This window comes from Ambystoma mexicanum, chromosome 7q (genome assembly GCF_040938575.1).
Source record: "Ambystoma mexicanum isolate Mex_15411 chromosome 7q, UKY_AmexF1_1, whole genome shotgun sequence".
Lineage (NCBI taxonomy): Eukaryota > Metazoa > Chordata > Amphibia > Caudata > Ambystomatidae > Ambystoma > Ambystoma mexicanum.
In genome coordinates this window covers 881,247,082-881,269,729 of record NC_090941.1, presented here as the reverse complement: position 1 = coordinate 881,269,729, position 22,648 = coordinate 881,247,082, and the positions used below count along the sequence as shown (strand labels likewise).

The following is a 22,648-nucleotide window of genomic DNA, read 5'->3' as shown; positions in this document are numbered from 1 at the left end:
TACTAGTTGAAGATATGAGGACTTTTCTTGCGTTAACCCGCATATCATTCAGTTCTAGGTAGGTGACAAAGCTGTCTAATCTGTGTTCGAGTCTGATTGGCGTTTGGTCAATTAAGACCAAATTGATTGCATACAAGACCCAAGGCAGCTCTCACCGAATTTGGGGGAAGGCACAGATCCCTTGTTGGGACTCCCTCACACCTGACATATAAAGATTAAAAAGAATCTGCGCTAAAGAGCAACCTTGCTTTAGGCCACAGTATGTCTGAATTTTGTTTCATGGCACCCCACCTGACGAGAGCCTCACTGGACAGATGTGTCCGAATACATGAGCCTAATTACTTCTACCAGTTTGTGTGGGCAATTCCACGCTAGCAGTTTGCTCCAAACCTGCTCCCTATTAACAGTCGAAAGCTTGTTCGAGGTCCATAAAGGCCAGGTACACATTCCAGCTAGCTTCGATTGATCCAAGCTTCAGGAGGTTTAGAAGAAACAGATTTACTGATGTACCGACCCGCTTCACAAACCCCGTCTGTCTCAGATCCATGTGCCCAGACTGGACCCCCCACTGATTCAGGTAATAGTAGGCCTGCAAACAACTTACCGAGAGTGTCTAATAGGGCTGTTGGCAGTAGTTTGTAGGGTCGCCAAAGATTGTCACTAATATTGCCTCTCTCCATGTTGAGGGTATTTGCATAGTTGCCAGGATGTGTTTGAAGTTCTTTACATGAGATCCACCCAGGCCTCAACGTTTTCTTTCATGACACAATTTGCCAAACCGTCCGGGCTAGTCACTCTGAAGGAGCTCAGCTCAGAAATCATTGTTTTAATTTCCTCTATATCTAAGCTAAACGTCCAGCTTCCACTCAGGTTTGGGGTCTCCCATTGGGAAACCCCCTTTCATCTAGAGAAAAGCTTGGAGTAATGTTCCACCCTGCTGGCTTCTGGCACCTGATTTAAAGAGTGGGCGGGCCTGAAGTTTCCCCCATTGTTTAGCAGTTCTCACAGGTGTCTAGTGTTGTTTTTACAGAGACCCCTGAGCATATGCTCTGCATCAAATTGAATCCTGGAGGCTTTAGATGCTTCAAGCTAATTTCGATATCTTTGTTTTCTTTTTCGTTTGAGGGTACCTGATGGATCATTTGACCTTTTTAACATTCTCATGTTAGATCTAAAAGCTCTCGTAGATAAGTTTCTTGATTATACCTGTGTACTGGGATAAACTCTGCCTTCCCATCGGGGGCCCGATCTTCTCTGTAGGCCTGTAGAATCCAGGCATATTCGGTTTCCCAGGGATGGTTAAGAATAAAGTGTTCAAACTTGCCTGCAATTAGGGGTACTTCCGATGCTGCGATTCGAAGCCTATTTTGTCCCCATGTTTGATCACTCGGGCTCTGGTCTTCTGTTGTTCTATCCTGACAACCCACCACCGAGCTTACTGATGAAGGAATGTGATCGCTAGCCTGTATCTCAACAACCTTAAATTGGTCTATATCAGCCAGGACGTTTTGAGAGACATAGCAGTAATCAATGCACGCCCGTTGCTCTCCCCTAGACCAGGTACTTGATCCTGGAATATCTCTGGCCATTTAACAATGACGGCTCTTGAGCCCTAATTTCATAGAGCCATAGTTTAGCTCTCGCTCCCAATAATAAATCTTGCAGGGCCATTCACTTGCCATCTAAAAGATGCATATATAGATTGCTGCATAGAATAAAATGGAGTTTGTCCACTGACAGCAGGGCCTCATCTATCATTAGCAGTCTTGGGAGCACAGCTCATCGGCAACGTGCTCGCCTTGGAAGCAAGGTGACGCGGAGCAACACAGGTTCGAGCTCCGGGTCCGCGCTTAGAAACTTCTGGGTATTAAGCGTGTTATAAATAACCCATCATATATCATATCATATAGACTCCAAGAGGAACACATCATTGTCGTTGTTCACACCCCAGTACACCTTAATGAGAATGTATGTCTTTTTTTAGATTTCAAGCTTGCATCTGATACACAATCGATAACGTCTGTACGAATGGATTTGGCTGGAGTAGTTTAATCACCTTGAGGATTCTGTCTATTTTGATCAAAGGTAGTAGCCCCGAAAATGGTCTACCAAAGGGGCCTTTTTGTGCTTCATTTAGATAGATCTCATAACCATTGCAAAGTGGTTTAATCCGCAGCCACATTTCTTGCAAGCAGATATTCTCACATTTTTCTAGGCCCAATTTTACATTTGTAAACGGTTCCACAAAATCCCTTGTGTTCCAGCTGTCAAGTTATAGGGGCTTTACCTCCTCTTTCTGACTCTAGGGCAGCCTGGGTTCCGTCAGGGCAGTTGCAAGCCACGACCAAGAGTGAGGATTGTCGACGTCATATCTCAGATCATTGCTCGTTGTTACCGCTTTATTTTTTGGATCTGCACTGGAGAACGTTACTGTTATTGAGGGATTGTCTAACATTGCCCCAGGCTGGCCATTTGTTTTCCTCTGATCTGTACACTTTGGCCCAGAATTACATCCTCGTTTATAGGATGGTGGGTTCAAGACCTGACTGGAACGTTTTGTTGAGACTTCAATGCCGTCCTTGTAGTCGCTTAGATCATAGCCCAGTGGAATAGCAGCTCTCTCAGTTCCAGTATTTATGATTCTATTAGCTGGGATCGCAATTGCAGAATAACCCAGTCCATACGTGACTAATTTATTAACTGGATTATATGGATATCCTCGGTTTTTATAGATCTCAATTTAGGGATGTGTTGGAATAGGCGCATTACATTGCGCCGATTCAGAATGAGATTTTCTTCATTTGGGAGTAGTTTTACAAGGCAGACTCTGGCATCTTCCCTTACAGTTATGTTTATTCCTCTCCACCATCTTCAAGGGGACTGTTAGATTGGCAGCTTTAGACGAGAGGACCGACTCATGGGACCAGGCCTCCTTGTTGGCAGCCCCTAGATGTTTTCTCTTTTCCTCCAACGTTCTAAACAGGGTTTTTGGCATTCGTGCGGAAGATCTCTCCATTTGCTCCATCGCTGGTGTCACTTGAGCCACATCCTTATTGGTTAACCGTGTAAACTGTCTATTTCCACCAGTTCAGTCTGGCTCAGGTTTGCCCAATCATCATCCTGCTCATCTCTTGTTAGGATATCAATAAGATCACTGAAAGAAGAGTTCAAAATCATGTCGGACTCATCCTTCCCCCGTCTATTTTCAGTCTCCAGCCTCTGGTCCAATCTAACATTTTCTAGGACGGCTTTAGGGTCCACCCCTCTTATTGGGCGTTTGGTTGGTTGAATGGAGGAGGTCGGAGTGGGAGACCGAAGTTGTCTCCGGAATGCCCTCGATCGATTGGATTTCTTTTTTGGCACCATCTTCATATTTTTGGTTTTCTTCTCTGTGGTCCCCTGCTGAGCTTAGTTCTTGCTTGTTACTGCCAGTTACTACCCTGGTTACTTGTGGCGTTCGAAAAATTGAGTAGACGTTGCTGTCCCCAGAGGCTATAATATCTACAACGGCATTACCCCCAGCCTTGGGGAGCCCAGAAGAGGTTGCAACCCCCCTCTTCCAGGTCTTTTATCTAATGACAGAGCCACATCTCCCTCCGGAAGATTTCCATCATTGGGTCTAACCAGACATTTAGTGGAGGCATTAATTGAGGCTATTTGCGTAGCCATCGTTTCCTGGATTCTTATAACGGGAGGGGATGCTTCATTCCTATACATTTTTCTGAATTGCTAGATTTAAATTTGGCCCGCATCCATTTGCAGTCCTCTTATACTGCTTACATCTGGGCTTTTCCTGGCCCAGTTCTTCACATCTGGCCAATTCACTGAGGCGATTTTGCCAATTTAAGGAAGCCTCGGCCTTGCAGTCAAGCCGGTCCTGTACTTTTACCACAACACATTTGAGAAAGGTTATTTTGGCATGGGCCATGGCTACGAGTGTGGCCTGATCTTTCAATGAGTAGTTTAGGGCTTCATAAAACTTTGGGAAAGTGGCTATCGAGCCAGGGATGCCATGACTGTGTTTTGTATTTGGGCCATCGCCTCACTCATGGTTCTATCCTCTTCAATTCCCTCCTCAGAACGACTGAGTGTCCCTTCTCTGGCCTTTTCTAGGAATTGAGTATTGAACACACTCAGATGATTGAGAGTCAATTTCTGACAGAGAAGGCGACCTCTGCCTCAGTCTATTCTGCAGGTGCCATCCTACCGGGCTCTCAGTTTCTTGGTCTTCGTCGATTCCTCGATCCAGAATGGGGCTCCTTGGGCTAATCTCATCGTATACCACCCTTTCTGGGGTTAGTTCTTCCGGGTCTGCTGCAAGGTGCCATTTCGTATCTTTCTCAGCATCTTCCTAGCGAGGGATGGTGGTCCTCTCAGCTCTTACACAGAATTCTTAGTAGTAGGCTAACTTCATTGCCTTTTGTGCTGTGATTTTTGTGGTTAGGGCCAAGATATCTCTTGATAGCCTAGCAGCCAAGTCAGAATTCCTCAGTTCTTTCCCTCTCATACTCTTTATCCTCTGCCTTGTCATCAAGGTCTCGACATTCCACATGGGAGGGCGTTTCACCCCCCATAAGAAAGGGGTCATTTGGTAGAGGGTAGCCTACCTGGACAAGGATTTCACTTCTTGGCTCACTCGAGATCACTTCTGGCCCCCCCCTCCTATCAGAGTGGCCGGTACAAATGTCCAATCCACTAGGGGGGGATCCCAAAGCTCCTAACAGACCAGGTGGGCCATACATTTTTCTTCGCTACACTTGTCTTCTGTGGTATCCTCGTTATCCAGCACCTGGTTAAATGATGGTTTCGGCAGTGGCTCCAAGGTAGCGGCTGTCTGTAAGCAACTTTGTGCACTGTCTTGGTCACCTCCCCCACCTTTTCCATTCATCACCTCCGAGCTCGGGAGTAATAACCCATCAAATTCCCCCAGTAAATTTACTAAAGGGGGCTTCTACCCAGGTGGGACAGGCTTAAGTTGTAAGCCTCCAGATTCATCCCCACGGTTTCCGAATTCCTCCTTAACAGCATTTTCTCACCCACATTGTTTACATTTTTTGGTTGCAAAGTCTTAATGTCACTTCCCGGGGCTACAAGCAGCCTCCGCTGTTGGGGCATTCTTGCTCCTGCGACGGGCATAGTCATTCTTTCGGCACCGGTACACCCAGGCAGTCACGCTCTGATTTTGGCACCAGGTATTCAATTCTTGTCACACAGGGAGTGGATCCGTTTCCCCCACTCACCCTCACAACAAACACAAAACACTCAGCAGCACTCCGCTGTGGCTCTACTAGAGAATCAATTTTAATACGCTCCACTTCAACAGCAAAGGACGACAGACTGGTCTGCAGTAGCGTCAGCATTGTTAGCAGTGTTACACTAAACACTCAGTAGCACTCTGCCGTCACTCCGCCAGAGAATTTATTTTAATACGCTCCGCCTCCAACAGCAAGGGACAACAGACTCTGGTCTGCAGTCGTGTCAGCAGTGTTACACAAAACACTCATCAGCACTCCGCCATATGTCAACAAGGCCAAGAGTTTGTCCCACAAAAGTAATTCAAGAATGGAATATAGGAAGTGGACACTCATGGTGGCCTTTCTCTAGAGATGGACCCATTCTAGGGACTATCACCAAGAATCTGCTACATACCACACTGCAGAGTGTGGGCAGATTGTCTGATGCATCTGGACTTTCTCACATACAATGCAAGACTTTCAAAATCAAATGTTTTTGGGATTTGTACCATGCACCGCTGCCATTTCCACAGTCTCCAGGCAATCATTTAGATCTGAAATGGAAAAAGGGGTTGTTGGTTAGGGGAGTAAAGGGAAAAGACCAGGAGTTGTGCTTCTCTGTTGGTGCATGCAGAAGCAGGAGAAACTGGCATCTGTCTGGGTGTGTTCGCTAGGTGGATTGTGATTTATATCCTGGAGGTGTTTTGTTTCCACATGGGAGTCCTGGGGTCGGAGTGGGTGTTTGGGGGAGGATTGATCTGTAGAGAATTTGGGTGGTTTGGCCAGTAGACAGGTTTACACGTTGATTGGAGAGGTGTAGCATTGTGACTGTGGTGTCAGTTGAGGGTTTTCTTTAGACAATTGTGTTTGCGAGTTGGTGAGCCATGTGCTGAGTGGGGGTGGATGAACCATGAAATATGTTTGTCGGCCCATTGATTGATTGAGTGTGTGTAGTTTGACATGCTTGGGTTTCTTTGTTAGTGCTATGGTTCGTGAGTTTCTGACTTCGGGTCCTGTTTCAAAAATAGATCTGGTTGTATTTTGTTAAGCTGTAGTGGTGTGCTGGCCTGGAGCTTGGGATCAGACATGTTTGAGTAGTCCCTGCAGGTTTGTTTTTGTTCCTTATGCTATTCCGATGAGTATTCTGAATGTTCCTGTTGAGTGGGCTTTGTGTTTCCCAATGGTGGTAATGCAAGAGGGTTATCTGTATGCTTTCCCATGAGGATTGGATTTAAGAGTTTGCATTTTTTCCTAGTTTGTTGCTTATTGAGAGTTTTGTTCCTTTTGTTATTTCTGGTAAGATCTGGAAGATGTGCTTGTATGGCATGTTGGCCCATTGTGATTGGGTTGCTGCAATTTGTGTTTTTTTATGGCTCGTTCCTTACTAAGTATTTTCACGTAATGTTTAGCAGGTGCTAGGTCGTATGGCGGTGTGACATTATTTTCTACTCTATTTGATCTTTGCTGGGTGCCCCAAGGACAGTCTGTGCTCAAATATTTGTTTCTCGCTCCATGGTGATGACCCTACGCAATTAACCTTTCTCATCTTTTTAAAAATGTTATTCAGCAACAATGTTCATTCTGGGCACTTGTTAATTGTCTACATAAATATAAAGAATTGTCCAGGGAAATCTACTTTTCTGTGCCCAGGGTTGCTTGGTCTGCCATGTACATGCATTTAATTTTCATTTCTTTATTAATGAAAGCATAAAATGCTACCCTAAAATTAATAAGCATGTTAAAATTTCACTTCCTGTCATTCATTAAAACCTATTTGGCAAAGAAATTTGATGTTTGGTTGGAATATCTGTTTTTGTCCATTGGTGCTGTTGGTGCAGGGTTATAACTGAACGCCCAGGTGACAGTTGGTGCATGGTTTGAGCAAATGCCCTGTGTGTGTTAGTTGGTGGTCCAAGCTGAAGAGCTGGACAATGGCTGGTGGTGGGGCTTGGTTTAAGGATAACAGGAACTGTAAATAGCATGAACCGAATAGGTTGGGGATCCAGCTCTTTTCTGTCATTCATGGTGAGGAATGCGTTGCAACCAGCACTTCAGGTATACGAGGTCATGGCCTGTGGGAAAGTCCACTATCCGGCATACAGCTTTATTCCCCCATTAACGTGCATTGAAACAGCTGAACATCTTAATTTAAGAACACTGCTGTGTGGTTCTCCTGCAACTGCAAAGAAGCTTTTGTACTTTAAGACCAAATTGAGACCCAAAGCCTCAAGGCTTCACTTGCCGCCTATTTTGTTGTTCTTGTTGATTTGACAAAGCGAAAAGGCAGTTTTGCCTCGTTTCATTATTCATAATCATTCATCATAAGTCAAAGGCAAAGATTCAGCGGACTGGTTATGCTTTTATGAAACTGCAGAAGCCAGGCTTTCTCTTTCTTTAGCAACTTTATGCTTTTGTCCCTGGAATCTAAGAACTGTCTTTTGGGTTTTTCTCAAGCTAGGAAGTTGATCAGACAACTGTTTCTCTATTCTCTTTCGCTACAAAACAAGTTAGATATATATATTGGTCTGTTGTGACTATCCATTCAAATGAATATGAACTATATTCTTTTAAAAGGGCTTCCAAGGTCCATGTTGAAAATATCCAATGCAATTATTAAGAATTCCATTTTATCCAATGCAGACTTGCATACTTTTGTGATATAAAACTAGCTCCTGATACGACCGTTTTTTGGAAAATGTAACGATTGATCCCTTCTGTAATGAGAGCGAGTGCTATGCATACTGATGGCTGACCAGTTGATCTATTGTTATCTATTTCTTTATTTGCTTGTGATTGATTATTTGAACTGTGATTTATTCAATGCCTTTTGATAATTCTGTGATTCGGGCAACGCTTAACTGACAAGTGTATACATATTGTTGAATTTCCACTGTTTATGCATTTTATTTTAAATAAACCCAGTGCCCAAATACCATAGGCCAGTCTTAGGTTAGTGGTGGATAGGGTGCTTGGAAGTGTTATGACCCACCATTACTTTCTTCCGAGTTGTTTGCGGCTGTAGAGTGGTAATACGGTGGTCTCTTAGCCCTTTACGTTGAGCAATGTTAGTCAGTAGATTTAGGCACTTCTAAACCCCAGGGTAAAGTATTGGGTAAAGGTGTAACTTTACTCATAGGTTCAGACAGGGCTTTGGGTAAGGCCTTAATGAAGTCTCTGCTGCAGATTCTTATTTGGATTCATGGATTTTCAAGTTGACTGTTGGGCATGATATGATTTTATATACCACTCCAGGAGGTACTCTAGCACATGTCCGGTGATGCGGGTGCATATGTTTGTATGCAAGAGTGTTGAGTCTTGTGACATTGCCGGCTTAGTACACCAATAGAGGTGGTCTGTGACGCATAACTAGTGACTTAAAATGTGTGATATTTGATGGGTTATGGTTTGGGTACCTGGTGATGTGGGTTGTCAGTGCATGGGTAGTTGTACTGGGTACCTAGTTTGCAGTGTTCTTGTTATGTGGGGGAGGATGAATTGGTCTACATATTATGTTGTCTAGTGGAGGGTAACCTAGTTAAGCATGCACATGCATTGCACCAATTGCACCTGTAAGGGGGAGGGCAATACTTCACTGTGTGGTTTCCGTCCTTGTGCTTTTGCTGTCAAGGTTGGCTTGTCCGGGCTCTGCATCTTTATGCACATGTGGAAGTGTGCTCTTTAGTTCCATGCCAGTGGTATTCCTGAGGGCTTGCTGTGTAGTTATGTAGGGTTTGGTCTGAGTGGTTAATGGGGTGACTATGGATCCCTATGTGCCCAGGTTGTAAGACTATAGGGAAGGAAATGTGGTGGTGGTGGTGGTTTGAATATATAATAATAGGTGACTTTTTTGAGTTTGGATGTCTATCCTGCTGTCAGTCCATGAGTGCAAGTAGAATTTTGGTGCATGGTTTGAGTGAATGTTCTGAGAAAGTCATTTGGGGTCCTGAGCTGGAGAGGATGAGTTTGGCTGGTGGGTGGTCTTAATGTACATAGACCCACGAGTAGCAAACCCTAAATCCTGAATAATAAAACATGAACTTTCTACAAAAAAACTCACAGCTGGTCTGAGATCTCTCCCACTTCTTTGTAGTTATAGCAAAATGGCATGAATTTAGACCATCTATCTTCTGCTGTACAGAGAGGTTCTGTGGGCCCAAGTAATTGCCATATCTGGGACTAAAAGAATTTAAACTGTGTACATTCTCTGGCCTTAGATGATATTCTCTTGTAAACTGGAAAAAGCAGTACATAGGCAGGCAACACCTACTGCAATACTTCCCTCCCTTTTACCAGTAAGAGCCGATATAAAGCAAACTAAGGCAAGTGATATAGAAGTGGTTGGTGGTTAGGTTTAATGTTCAATAAGGTTTCATTTGGCTTTGATTCTTTATTATAGCATGGGCATGGCTTTGAGGCTTTGCCAGTTCTGATGATGCCTGAAAGATTTGAGTGTTCCATAAGGGTCTGATTGGCTGACTGCCTAGCATTGATTCTACAAGGGACATGAATGTGACTAATTAATGGAGCAAAGTTCCTTCCTTATCTAAATAAAATGAGACCCTCGAAGATATCTTGCTGGAAAAGAGATCAATAAATATAGCTCTTGGCAGGAAATCTGCTCCTTTGACCATTTGAGAGCCAGAGTGAAACTGGAGCAAAAACGATTGCATCCTCCACAAAACCAAAGGCAAGTTCATATGTGTTGGGTATATTGGGACTGTCTTGGATAGCCACAATAGTTATCTGCAGAAGTTATTCTCCCCCTTTTTGATATCGGTTCCCTAGACACTTACGACTAAACTTCACATAATTTGAAGCATTATTTCAGTTGGATGACAATACAGAGGTTTTCTGAGCATGCTGAGCCCTCCCACTATGTGAGCCACCTTGCTAGCCTGGCCTGGCTTTCAAAACAAGCCTTGCCTCTATTCTGTCGTAAAATGTACCACAGGTAGTCAAACCTTCTCTCTTACAAGTGGTACTCCATTGGAATGGTATTGTCTCACCATACAAGCAAGACGGTTGATTTCTGGGCATTTACCTTCACATTTGTATTATCCATATAGGTTGTATACCCATCAATCAGATGATTTAGTAAACACTGGGTCCATCACATCTGAAACATGTCATCCACATGGGACAATTAAGGTAATTGGTAATTTTTGGTGACCTATGTATGGTAAATTGTAGGTGAGTACCCATAACCCCCTTCAACTGTATATGCGCTTGCATAGAGCGGGGACAGCTCTCTCGATCGGGAGCTCTATTCATGGACTCCTCCTGCTTCACTCTAGCTGCTGAGCAACTTGGTTGGCTATATCCTATTTGTTGACCACTAACGAATTTATAATTCGTTGTTGAATATGAGGGGCATTAACATGCTAGGGTTTCCTTCAGGACCATAGTTTTCAAATGTGTACATTCTAAATGATGTGCAGAGGTCAGTGTTAAGGTTGCACAATATCTCTGTAAGCATGGTTGGCCAGCCCATGTTCACAGTCCTCAAATGCAAGCTAATGATCCAGAATTCCAAATCAGTAAATGGATCTTACAACTCTGCATCAATTACAAGAAGGTGTTCAGTGCAGTAGTGAATTCCTCTGCCTGGCATGCTATACTGTACTATTGCTTCTCCTATCTCTGCTGCCTAATTCCTGGTGCAGTAATCCAGTCCATCCTATTGTCAGGAGTGTGAGGGGGCGGCAGAAAGATCAAAATTGAACAGAACGCTCAACCATTTTTCTTGAAACCCTCTCATGCAGGAATAGTTATCTGGTGCCCAACCAGCTAATCACACAATGGCACAGAAGTATCTTCAATCAAAATCGTGACACAAGGCTCCTGATATGATGGGTAGGAGGGTGGATAAGGCTACCCTTCCCACCCTGGCTCCATGTTTTTCCCAAATGTCCATGTTTATCCAAAATATGGATAAATAGTGCTCCAGATAAGATTTTGAGGTGGGAGTATTTTACTCCATATTTTAAAACTCTGAGTAAATGTGATTTCAAGAGAGTACACATGTCTTTTCACCTTTACAAACAATGTATGTGAGTTCCAGTCGACGTGTGCAAGAACTGTATGGAAATCACCACCATGCGGCAGCTTTTTGCATTGTGACAGAATACACCTTTCATTATTTCTCTAAGGTCTGGCCATTTGAGCTCTCCTGTATATAGTAAGTGCTGAAAACACAAAAAACTAGCCAATTACATAGTAAAGCAAACATGAATTGTATTCTGTGTTTTGAGGTTCGATGGCAGAATTGTATGTTTATGTTTAATGAAAGTCCTCATTTCCTGGAGCTATTACTACCTAAGGGTATGCCAATGTTATGATGCAACAGTGCAAGAGGCAAGGATTCCATGCTAAATTCTATACCCAATCTCATGGTAAAATTGTTGTTTATATAGTGCTTTTAGTAAAATGCTGTACATAGAACATATTTATCACAATAATCACCAAACCGAAGTTGGTACTCCTTTATCTACCTCGAAAGGATGAAAGGCTGAGTTGGCCTTGCTCGGATTCAAACCTGCAACCTATAGATTATGCACAGATCACAACAAGCACTCAACCGGCTAAGCCATTTTATTGGCAAGCATGCTTCAGAGGTTGGTGAACTGAGAATCGACTGAGGTATAATAATCGCAGTGCCTAGATGTTGGACGAACCATCTATGAAACGCTACATAAAGTTAAATACCTCTCTTCATTATCACAGGGACAGGCTTTGCTGGGTTTCTAATTCAATTAAAACTCTAACTTTCATTTGTTTGTTTTTTAACAGTGCTTGCACTTCCTTGAGTCAGGTTTTGGATTTTTTAATTGTAGTCTTGAAGATTTGAGAGGCTATAACATCTGTGATTGCCACTCACCCTTGAGCAAAGACTCTGCTGCCACTGACCATTTATAGTAATGATTGTGAACGGAGGATAGCGCAAGGGCTAAGTTCTGTTCTTGGATGCAAGACCACGCAGAGCAACAGAGGTTTGAATCCTGGATACGCGCATACAAACCGAACTCTGGTATTAAGCGTGGTATAAAAAACAATTTAAATCAAATTAAAATAAATGTACCCCATTGACTGCAAGGTTTAATGGATGTAAACTAGTCTGTGCATACTAGTCTTTGCACACTGTTTTTATAATTGGAGTGTAAATTAAATTAGAGTAAAAATTATCTGCCTCTGCATGATTATATACACAGCACAGGAACTCTGAAAAGAAAAATGTGCAATACTGCTTTGCTTTCACTGGGGAAAAAAGCATAATTTGTTACAAAAAATTAATTCTAAATTGCAACTTTTATTAATTTTACAATCTTAATATGCTAGGAAAAATAATATGCACAGAGCTTCTGTTTGCTCCATGAGCATCTACACACAACACAGAAGCTGAACGAAAAGAAACAATTCCTTTTATCTTGGTGTGCAGCTTCTTTTTTTGAAACGCTTCAGAGAAATACATTGAGTTTCTGAGGCTTTTCTCCATGGCTTGCAATGACATCCATGTAGATAAACATCAAAAGAAGCGTTCTGGTTTCTGTCAAGTAACCCGACTTTTGCACTGCCCTCTACTCCAAACTTGTGTGTGAATGTACGTAGGAAAATAATAAAGCGGTCATATTCACAAGATTCTCATGCATAAAAAGGCAGGTATGACCCTTATCTGGAGGCCTGTAAATAGTCTTATCGTTCATGTAGCCAAGGTGTAGGCGTGCACCCAGCCTTGAAGTTCTTTTCTTTGTGACAAAAAGTCAAAAAGAAAAACAACCCCGGACTAGTTTTGTAATGTCAAACAGTGCTGAAGTGATGGCAGGGTAAACCTGACATCTCATATTTACCACTACCACTGAGCACCATTCCCTTTACTCCTGATTGAGGCAAATCATGAAGGATTGGTCATTGAAAACCCTGATTCATTGTTGCTCAATTATTTTTGAATTCTTAATCTTTAGAATGTGCACATTGCCTTCATCACAAAGATGACTACCCCATTTCTCTGGTGCGATGTCCTACCACAAATTATGCTCAAGTTGAACCCTGTTAATCTATTTGTGCCAGTCATTGGCTGTTAATAGTAATGTATTTATTCATAGGCACCGAGTAAGAACATGGGTGTTGAGAGCGCATTTCACAATGACATTCCAAAGTGTCCTGTTATGGTGAATTTACCAAAAATAATAGGATGCATTTCTATATTCAAGGGGTTAAAACAGAGGGCAGCAGCTAAAGATTACACTGTTACTATCGCAAGAGTTTATTTATTATTGAAGTGGTAGAGCTCATCCTTTTGTGTATAGCACACTCCTCCCCAGTGCCTGATCTGAACAGGTACAGACGAATGAATATATTTTTCATTAGCTGAAATTCACCCTTTTTGCGACTACTGGATGATAATGCTTTGACTTTCCCTCTTACCAGATCTGCGCAGTTGGACATAGGAATCAAGGGGCTCATACCCCAATTCATGAGTCAGAAAAGTGAACTTGAAATCTAATGTTAAAATGACCAACTTGGTGAACAGATTTATGTTGTGGCAATGGCATGGAGAAACTAGACAGCTGCAGATGATCCAGCGCTCCACATAGACACTGTTGTAGGATGAATGAAAATGCATAGACCTTCCAAAGGAGACTAGAGGCTAAGATAAACATATTAAACAGAAAGCACAGCGATAATTTCAAAGGGGAAAGAAGAGAATATTGCCGGGAGAATGCTCCATGAAGTATCTTTATTGTCCACTTTCTTGCTAGTGACTTCTTTCCCTGACAGGCCTTATGTGTAATAGCTGCCAGGGACTAGTTTTAAATCAAAACAAGCAATTTGGGCAGGCCCATGAAACCCTTGTTTTGATCTCTCTGTGAAGGCTTGTCGCCTTATCTAGAGGACTTTAAATGTCTCCAGTGAATTAGCGTGGAACCAGTGCTGCTACAGGTCAATAGAGAGCTCCCATTAGGATAGTAATTACTGAAGATCCATGGATGGACAACAGATGAAGAGGGGGTGAGGGGTTAGAGCGGCTCAGGAGGGAAGTGACCAGGAAGAGAGTGGTTCCACCATCTTGGTATTTCCTATACCAGTCACATATTTTCTGCCCTCTTGCCCCCACTTCCTACAGATAAAGAACTCGCTCTGGGTATAAAGTTACAAGGCCAAAAACTCTGCGCACAGCAGTTATGATTGGGCTCCTACAGAAGGCTATAAGGGGGCTAATCCACTCCAGCATATAGCCTTTTTTTATCAGGGTCAGCCCACCCCCAACCCCCTTAGTGGAGTCTTTTGTGGGCTTTTTGAAGGACTATTTAACAGGGAACTTTACTGAGGGTACATTCCACCTCAAAGTACTCTTCAGTAGAGGTTAAGACAAAGAGTTCCAAGAAAGGAGCAACCCCTTTTTCCATACCCCTCCCAAAGGAATACTCTGGAAAATGGTCTGCATGCATCTGCGACCAATGCCAATGTTCACTGGAGGTTATAGCCCCTGTAAGAGCTCTCTTTATGGTAGGAATGCAGAAAAAGGACCCAACTCACTTTGCCCCTGGACGGATTGCCTTAGCAACCAGAGTTCAAGGAGCAGCTATGGCACCGTTTTCCAGCTTCAATCCTATTTGAGTTGGCTTGACTGCTTTCAAGCCGGCTTGGTGGTTGTCAAGTCGTTTTTTCGAGCTGCTTCAAGCAACTGCAGCATTCTTTTGATTCGCAACGCTTTTCAATCTGATCCATCGAGCTACTATCTTGAACATCGCTTGCCGGCATCACCACAGAAGAGCTATATCGCCTAATTGAACCTAGATGAACCAACTCTGCCACTTCAAGGCTTGACTCTACCATCAAATGGCGGTTCACCTAATTCGAGCAGTTTATCGCTGCAGGACTGCGTTGCTGAACTTACTCAAACCGACTACACTCTCCCAATTCACTTGATCCATTGGGAACAACTGACTTGACTCATAATGTCCCTAGGTGCCTGTCTTGATACAGATATCGAAAAAAAGCCCAAAATGCATTCTTGGTGGTTCTGCCCCCCTGGCCTACCTTAAACGCTCATCTTAAAGTCTGCTTATTTTGTAATTTTACTTTATTTTTTATTTTATTTTATTGTGCATTTGTAAGGTGCTTAATCATCAAGTAAATTGTGTTTCAAAGCGGACTGGGTTTGCTTAGATTGTACTTTTAGGTTAATTAAAGTCTCCTTTGTTTAACATTTGGGCATATTGTTGGGAAGCTTCCTTGCTAGATCACATACCTCCTTCCAGAAGAGTATAATCTGCCCTCTGTCCATGTTGCCACAAAGCAAAGGAGTACAACTGGCGGGCTGTGTCTGTTAAGATTTGATTGCATCACTGCTGCCTTAGTAGTAGTGTGAGTAGTTGTATCCACTACGAATACATGCACTCATGCATAGCAGTAGTCCTTTTCTCACAGCAAGCTACTACCTAGGCATACAAATTCATTTTCATGCATATAGAAATATTTTGTGAAACCAAGTTACTCTTTTGTGGGCGTGTACATCCTTTCAAGTGGTACATCTTCGACAAACTAACACATTTACTGACATCACTTCACACACCTATTCCAGATTATGAATTTGGCAGTTGTGTTTGTGCAATGTGTTCATTTTCCTGATACCCGTTTGAAGCCCCCTGCTAAGTGCAGTTGGTACAGTTTGTCCGCAACATGGAGGCCGTGCTGTGTGGGCCTCCAGACCCTGTCCGGCCAGGCCATTCTGCAGATTCAGACTATCCGTACTGGCACTCCATGGCATGACCAGTCTAAGAGTAAGTAAGAAAGGAACCATTTATGCTGACAGTAATGGCTTTCACAAGAAGAATGATGACAGAGAATGTGCTTTAAATGTACATTACACTATATGCGCAGCCATGTCTTTGGATGGACAGCAATGTGTTTCAATGGGCAATCACTTCCACACTAGTGGAACTGTACTCGGCTCAGAACAGTGAAGCTCCTCTGAGACACCAAGTGTACAAGGCCACAACCTTTTCCTTGTTTGCTTTTTTGTCCATTCAAATGGATCCCTGATGTTGAAAACCAATCTTCTTGCCACTGTTAGGCTTTACTTAACATTGAGTTGCTTTGCAGACTTCCTGGGTCGTGAGGAAGGTGGAGGGTGCCCCCTCCTCCTGGCTCTATCATACCTTGGGGGTGGACATGGCATCTGCCCATGCTGTAATTAATATGCTTTATTTGGTCATAAAACGCTGTGACTTTTATTCATGTTTGAATTTACATAATATGACTTCATACTGTTTTTACACGAGCTTTCCAATCATATGCTATGCATCAAAGTATAGTTATGGTACCCTTGCCTCAGGCCTGGCACTTGGAATATCCTTCCTGAGGCCCCCCACTTTCCCCCCCACCCCCACCTGTACACCCGTATCTGTTCTTGGTATGTTCCCAAACCCTTGAGGAGCAGAGTCATTCCCCGGCATGCTTATCCTGCCCCTTTCATAAGCACCTGTTGCTGCATCACCCTGTGCTTTACATACCCACTTGCAGGGAGCCGGCACCTGCTTTCAGTTGTGTTGTGACATAGGTCTTGCCCTGGAACACTATTGCTTCTTGTTTTTGACCCGTGTGCTGTCCTATCTTGCACCCAGACTGTGTTACTTTTGTGGGTCCTCTGCTGAGGAAGCTGTCCCCTGCTGAGTGGCAGCCCGCCTCCGACTGTGTGAGCCTGACATCCCGAAAGAACACTGCCACTACTACTACTACTGCTGCCTGTCCTGTGAAGCACAGCCCTGGTATCTGTAAGGAGAAGGACGGTGCTATACTTGCCCTTCACCTCACCTCGCCTTGCCAGCAGAAAGGGACTCCCAGTCGCTGGGGATCCCAGTAAGTAAGTTCTACCACTCTGCAGGAAGGACTTTAAGTAGAACAAAGTTCATGCCTGCTGTATGCTCACTGAGGAGCTTAGACTTTGGCCCAACCAGACCTCACCTCAACCACCTCCCCTCCCTTTAGTACTGTTCAGATAACTCCTGTATGCCTGTAAAAGACATGGTTAATTAGTAAAATTATTGCAAATAAGCCATGGGCGCTGATCCTCAATATTCACGTTGGGGGTGAATGATGAGGTTCTTGGAGGTTCAGAAGTTACCTGCTCGTTTTGGAATTGGATAGTTAATTAGATCCCCAGCACAGCTACTCTTGGGTACATATATTCTTAATCTGTGTTTTCATTGTGTGGAAGCAGTTTATAGTTAACAGTGACTCCTAGTGGCTGTTCTGGAAAAAAAGTTGTACTGTTTGAATTATCCTGTGTGTGAAGTCTTAACTTGTTGTGTGTGGCTTTACCAATGAAAGGTGAAGGTAGTGTACAGTATTAAGTTTCTTTTGTATACAGAATACTGTCTGCAATTATTCCACCTATGTAGCATTCAATGTTGTTTATTGCCCCCCATCCCACTGTTTGTTCCAACTCTGGAACATTCATCAGTTTATCCTTTTTTCATTCAGGACTAGTTTCGTGCAGGAGCCCCTTGCTGGTGAACCGCGGGTGTGTCTATGCCTTCACGCAATGACAGCCCTTCTGGTAACCTGCACCCTCCATACACACCTCCTACATTTGACAAGTTGCACAGCCATCCAAGCCTTAAAGAATGTAACTCCTACTGCCACATGTTTTACACTTTCCTGGGCATGAGACACTTTTTCATGGAAACATTTTTTGGGGATTGCCCACTTTTTAGTTTTGGCTATTATATGGTGTTTTAAACCTTGCCTAGAAACTGAAAATGTTGTCATGGGAAGTAAAGATGTGCGAAAGATGGGATATGACGAAGGACAACGTTTGTGGGTGTTTTTTGTTTTTTCCTACCAATTGCCATGCTAGTCCCTATGCCCGTTCCCACCCACTACCTGGTCCTCCCAAATAACCCTGAGTTCTTATTTTTTTTATTGTGTTTAACTGTTAACAGTTTTTACAAAAGAAGAGAAGAAGTCCCTTTTCCGAGTGCATTTGTTCCAGATGCTTGTCAAAGGGGCTAAGTCCTTTTAGGGGGCGGAGGGCTTTCTAATCCCTCGCAGATGGCGTCCAGCTCCAAACTATGAAGAAAGTTTACCATTGCGATTACCGGTCTTCGACTTAGCCCGTTCATTAGGTATGACCACCAGTAGTCCTCGTCCATTCTTGAAAAGTTTGAATAAAGGTGGGCCAAGTGGATTTCTCTGTTACCAATGGTTCCTGGGCAATGAATAATCAAGTGTTTCAGGCTTTCCTCTGAGTCTGGGTTCAGACAGAATCGACAGACGTCCGATGCAGATTTACCACAGATTTTCAGGACCTCATTGGTCTTTAAAATATTCAATCTTGCTCTCAGAAAAGTCGAGCGGTGTGTCTTGCTCGGAAATTGCAATAGGTAGTTAATGGGAGTGTTTAGTTTTTGGGCAAATGCCGGAAGGTGGCCCACAGATTTGTAATTTGCTGCTATCTGTTGAGTCTCACACCAATCTGAGTCTTTCAGTTTTTTTGTCGTTCTTTTCGGGTTTGTCAAGAGCTCCTCCTCTGAGCTACCTATTGATTTCAGGAGAGTTTGATTTTTTTTTAGCCAGAGTTTGAGCGTTTTGTTTGATCCTTTCTCAATTTCCTCTTGGATCAATATATACATTTTCTCCACGGATGATCTAACTTCTCTGTAGAACATCAGACTAATGGATACTGTTCCTTGGGGCGAGGTGAGACCAAGTTCTCTTCTTACGAAGGCAATTGGGATAGAAGTGGGCAGTCGGAGCACTTTTTTCCAGAGTGAGCCCTCCAATTTAGGCCAAGTTGAGTCTGGGATGCCGAACATGGCCGCTATACCATAAGTGAGCGCTGGGACTACTTTCATCCTGTAAAAGTTTGTTGCCGCTTTTATTGAAAAGCGGCCACATTTTTTGTCCATGATGATCAGTTGGTTTGACAGGGTTTTGTTTTTGCTGGTCAGGAGGTCTAGCATGGGTTGCTCGTTCCGTTTGTTACTGAACATGGTGCCCAGGTATCTAAAGGCATCTACCTCTTCGAGGCGGGTGTTGTTGAAACACCATGCCTCTGAGGTTTTTTGTTTGGCCGCTTTTGTCAGTCGCATCACTTTGGTTTGCATTGCTTTGCTTTCCAGATCGTTGGTATGGAGGTATTCGTTCAGGTTGTCTAATTTTCGCTGTAGCCCTATCTTTGTTTGGTCGATTAGGATGATATCGTCAGCATAGAGCAATCTACTGACTTTTTTGGATCCTAAGGCGGGCAGGAAGGCTTTTACGTTCATTTCGGCCTGTTGGTAGTTGCCAATATAGGTGTTGTAAAGTGCCGGTGCCAGAGGGCATCCCTGCTTTACTCCGCTAGATGTTCCAATTGCAGACGAGAGTAACCCTGTGCCGTTAAGTCTCACTCTCATCAATGTTTCAGAGTAAAGTTCTTGTATTGGATCTAGCAGAGACAGGGGACAATTCCAGTTTGCAAGTTTTATCCAAAGTTTCTCTCTGTTTACTTTGTCGAATGCTTTGGATAAATCAATGAAGGCCATTCACAGGGGAGGCGCCCCATCCTGGACTCTGGCCTTCAGAATGTTGATGGTGAATATGTTTGCCATGGTGTTCAGGTTTTTTCGGAAACCTGTTTGAAAGTTGTCCCACCCTTTTGAAGAGGCCACCCAGGTTTTAAAGTTATCCAGTAGGAAGGATCCGAAAAGTTTACCGATACAGTCAAGGAGTGCTATCGGGCAATAGTTGTTCGGATCGCTTCTCTCTCCTGACTTGTAAATAGGCACAACATTTGCTGTTTTCCAAGACTTCGGAACGGATCTGGTTGCTGTACATGATTCGAAGATTTCAGCTATCAGAATTGACCAGCTTTTTGAGGTAGATTTTAAGTCCATGTTTGACAGGCCATCTGGGCCGGGTGCTCGCGATGATTTGAGTTTCTTAATTTTGGCTTCAATGCCGATTGGGTCGGGCTCTATGGCCCCCACCGGGTGCTTCGATGTTTCCCATGTTTCGACTCATTGCCCAATGAACCAAAGAGGGCAGAAAAGTGCGTGATCCAGGCTTCTTCTGGGACACTGGATGTTAAAGCGGCCTCACTTGATGAGCTTTTAGAATTGACTAGTGACCAGAATGAATTTGTTTGCTTGCCGGCCAACACTCGCAGCATTTGTTCGGAATCATCTTGATATAACTGGACTTTAAAATCTTTTAGCCAGTTCTTATAGGCCTTGGTAACTGTCCCGGCTGTTTCAATGTTGGTGGGTGTGGGGAACCTTCTGGCCATTCTTGACGCTCGTCTCATCACCAGCCTTTTTTCTCTGAGGATTACGTTGTTGTGGTGGTGGGTCTTTACTTTTTTTCCGTTGCCAGTTTTTCTAATCTGGTATGGTTGAAGTAGTGGGCAGTAATCCGTGAGGTGGCCGGCCTCTTTTGAGTTGTCCAATGCTTTTGCTTGACAGTAATTAGAGGTTAGTGTCGTAACAGTTGAGGTTTTCAACCTTAGGCGGGTTGAGTTAGCATAGGTCTCCATGTTGGTGTTCTCAAGGTTCTTGCACTTTCGTGGGCTTTGAGGCATGGAGTTGACCATGTCATTTTCAAAAGGTTATGGTCGCTGTTGCGTGTTCTGATGATGTCAAAGCCTGTGACCAACGGCAGGAGGTTTCTAGACAGGTAGACGTGATCTAAGGTGGCACACCTTCCTGCTAGTTCCCAAGTCGGGAGAACTGGCTGAGAAGCTTTGCCCAGGAAATGGGCATTATGTAGGTTGTAATTATCCATAAGGTTAGCCCATTTCATTCCTCTTTCTCGAGAGTTTTCTGGGAGTTGTAGCGTGTTTGGTTTTGTTTGGCAGTTTTCTTGTCCGTTCCTCTTGATCCTAACATTTAAGTCACCACAAATGACTATGCTGTCCACTAGTTCATTTGATAGGGCATCCTTCAGGATGTTTTCGATTTTCGATAGAATGTGCAACAGAGCACTTTCTATCGGGTTCCAATATAGATTTACCAGCAAGTAGATCGTTTTCTTTTGTTTGCTTACGCCTTGTTGATTGTTACCCCGTTGGATCAGGGTTGCCAGTATGTGTGGGTCCGCCTTTATAACTTTGAGGAAATGAAGGTCGGATCCAATTCTCAACGCTGTCAGTAGTCCCGCTCTTGGTCTGCCAAATGCTCCTCTCAAGGCTGATGAGAAGGTGATTGCATAGCCCTCTATTGATGGTTTGTTTTGGATCCAAGTTTCTTGGAAGCACCAGATATCAGAAGATCCCAAGTTGACATCCGAGGAATTCATCTGGTGGGAGAAACCTCCGGTGTTCCAAGAACCCAGAGTTAAATTGATGGTCGGTTCCGTAGTCGGTGACTGGCCACAGTGCTCCTTGTTTATCTGGCTTTTGTTTAATTGCTAAAATCTGTGTTTTGTTGATGAGGCTTTGGGCAACCAATCCCAGCGGTTGACATCTTCCTTTGAATTTTGTTGCTTCTTGTCTGGATTTAGCTTCTCCTTTCTTTTTGCTGAGATATCTTGTTCAATGGTGATGATCTAGTTTTTTTGGGGGCCCGGCGGCACTCTTTCCAGTTCTAAAGAGCTTTGGCGATGGTCCTCGTTCTGGTTCCGTATGGGAGTCTTGGATGGCGTCTATTAGGCTCTGGCGATGCCCGATCGTTCCGTTGTGTGGGCTCACTTGTGCCGTGGGCTCTCATCCTTCTTTCTCGAGAGCATCTCTCCGAGCACCTGAGTTCTATTTGAGCTGGTGTGGTGCTTTTAAGGCGATGCCGATGTTGATTCTAAGCAGCCTCCTAAAAGTTAATGCTTAATCGCTGCTGGAAACCAGCTCTAGGTGTAATACACATGTATTTACCAAGTGTGCCTTCAGCCACTTCATTTATAGGTGATATATTTGTCTTTACATCAGTTCCATGCACTGAAGTAATCTTTAAAAAATAAAGCATTGGCAAAGACACCAGACGAGGCATTAGCTGGCCATTTGCCATAATATGCCAAGTTACTAACCCATTGTCAGTTGTTGCTAACTAATGGCCAGGTAGTTAGTACCATTATGTCAGTGCCTGGAAAAGGTCTTTCCCATGCCTACACAAAAGCTACAACTGTTTGCTTTGTCAGTGATTTTTGTATGTTCTTTTCTTTTTTGTGAGCCCTGTTTGACGATTGAATGGTTGACATGGCCAGATCAGATTTTAATTTGGCTTACTACAATTTCCCTAAAATTAAGAGATCACCATCAGACTATTGCAACATTATTGGTAACAAAGCACCAGTAAACAACTTCTGATGGAGAATACGCATTGTCATTTTCTTGTGGCATTATGTATAACCATTAAATGCATTGCAGTTGTATTCTGTTATTGTGTGAACTTAGTCTGGCGCTTTCTTCTCACGCCTCGCCAGTTAGAAATACCATGTTCACA

The 22,648-nt window shown here is 43.5% G+C and overlaps 1 protein-coding gene across 1 annotated transcript in view; it reads left to right on the top strand.

The window, feature by feature from the left end:
* Nucleotides 1-22,648, top strand: part of NAALAD2 (N-acetylated alpha-linked acidic dipeptidase 2) — a 1,042,620-nt gene that overhangs the window by 440,173 nt on the left and 579,799 nt on the right. The window lies entirely within an intron of this gene.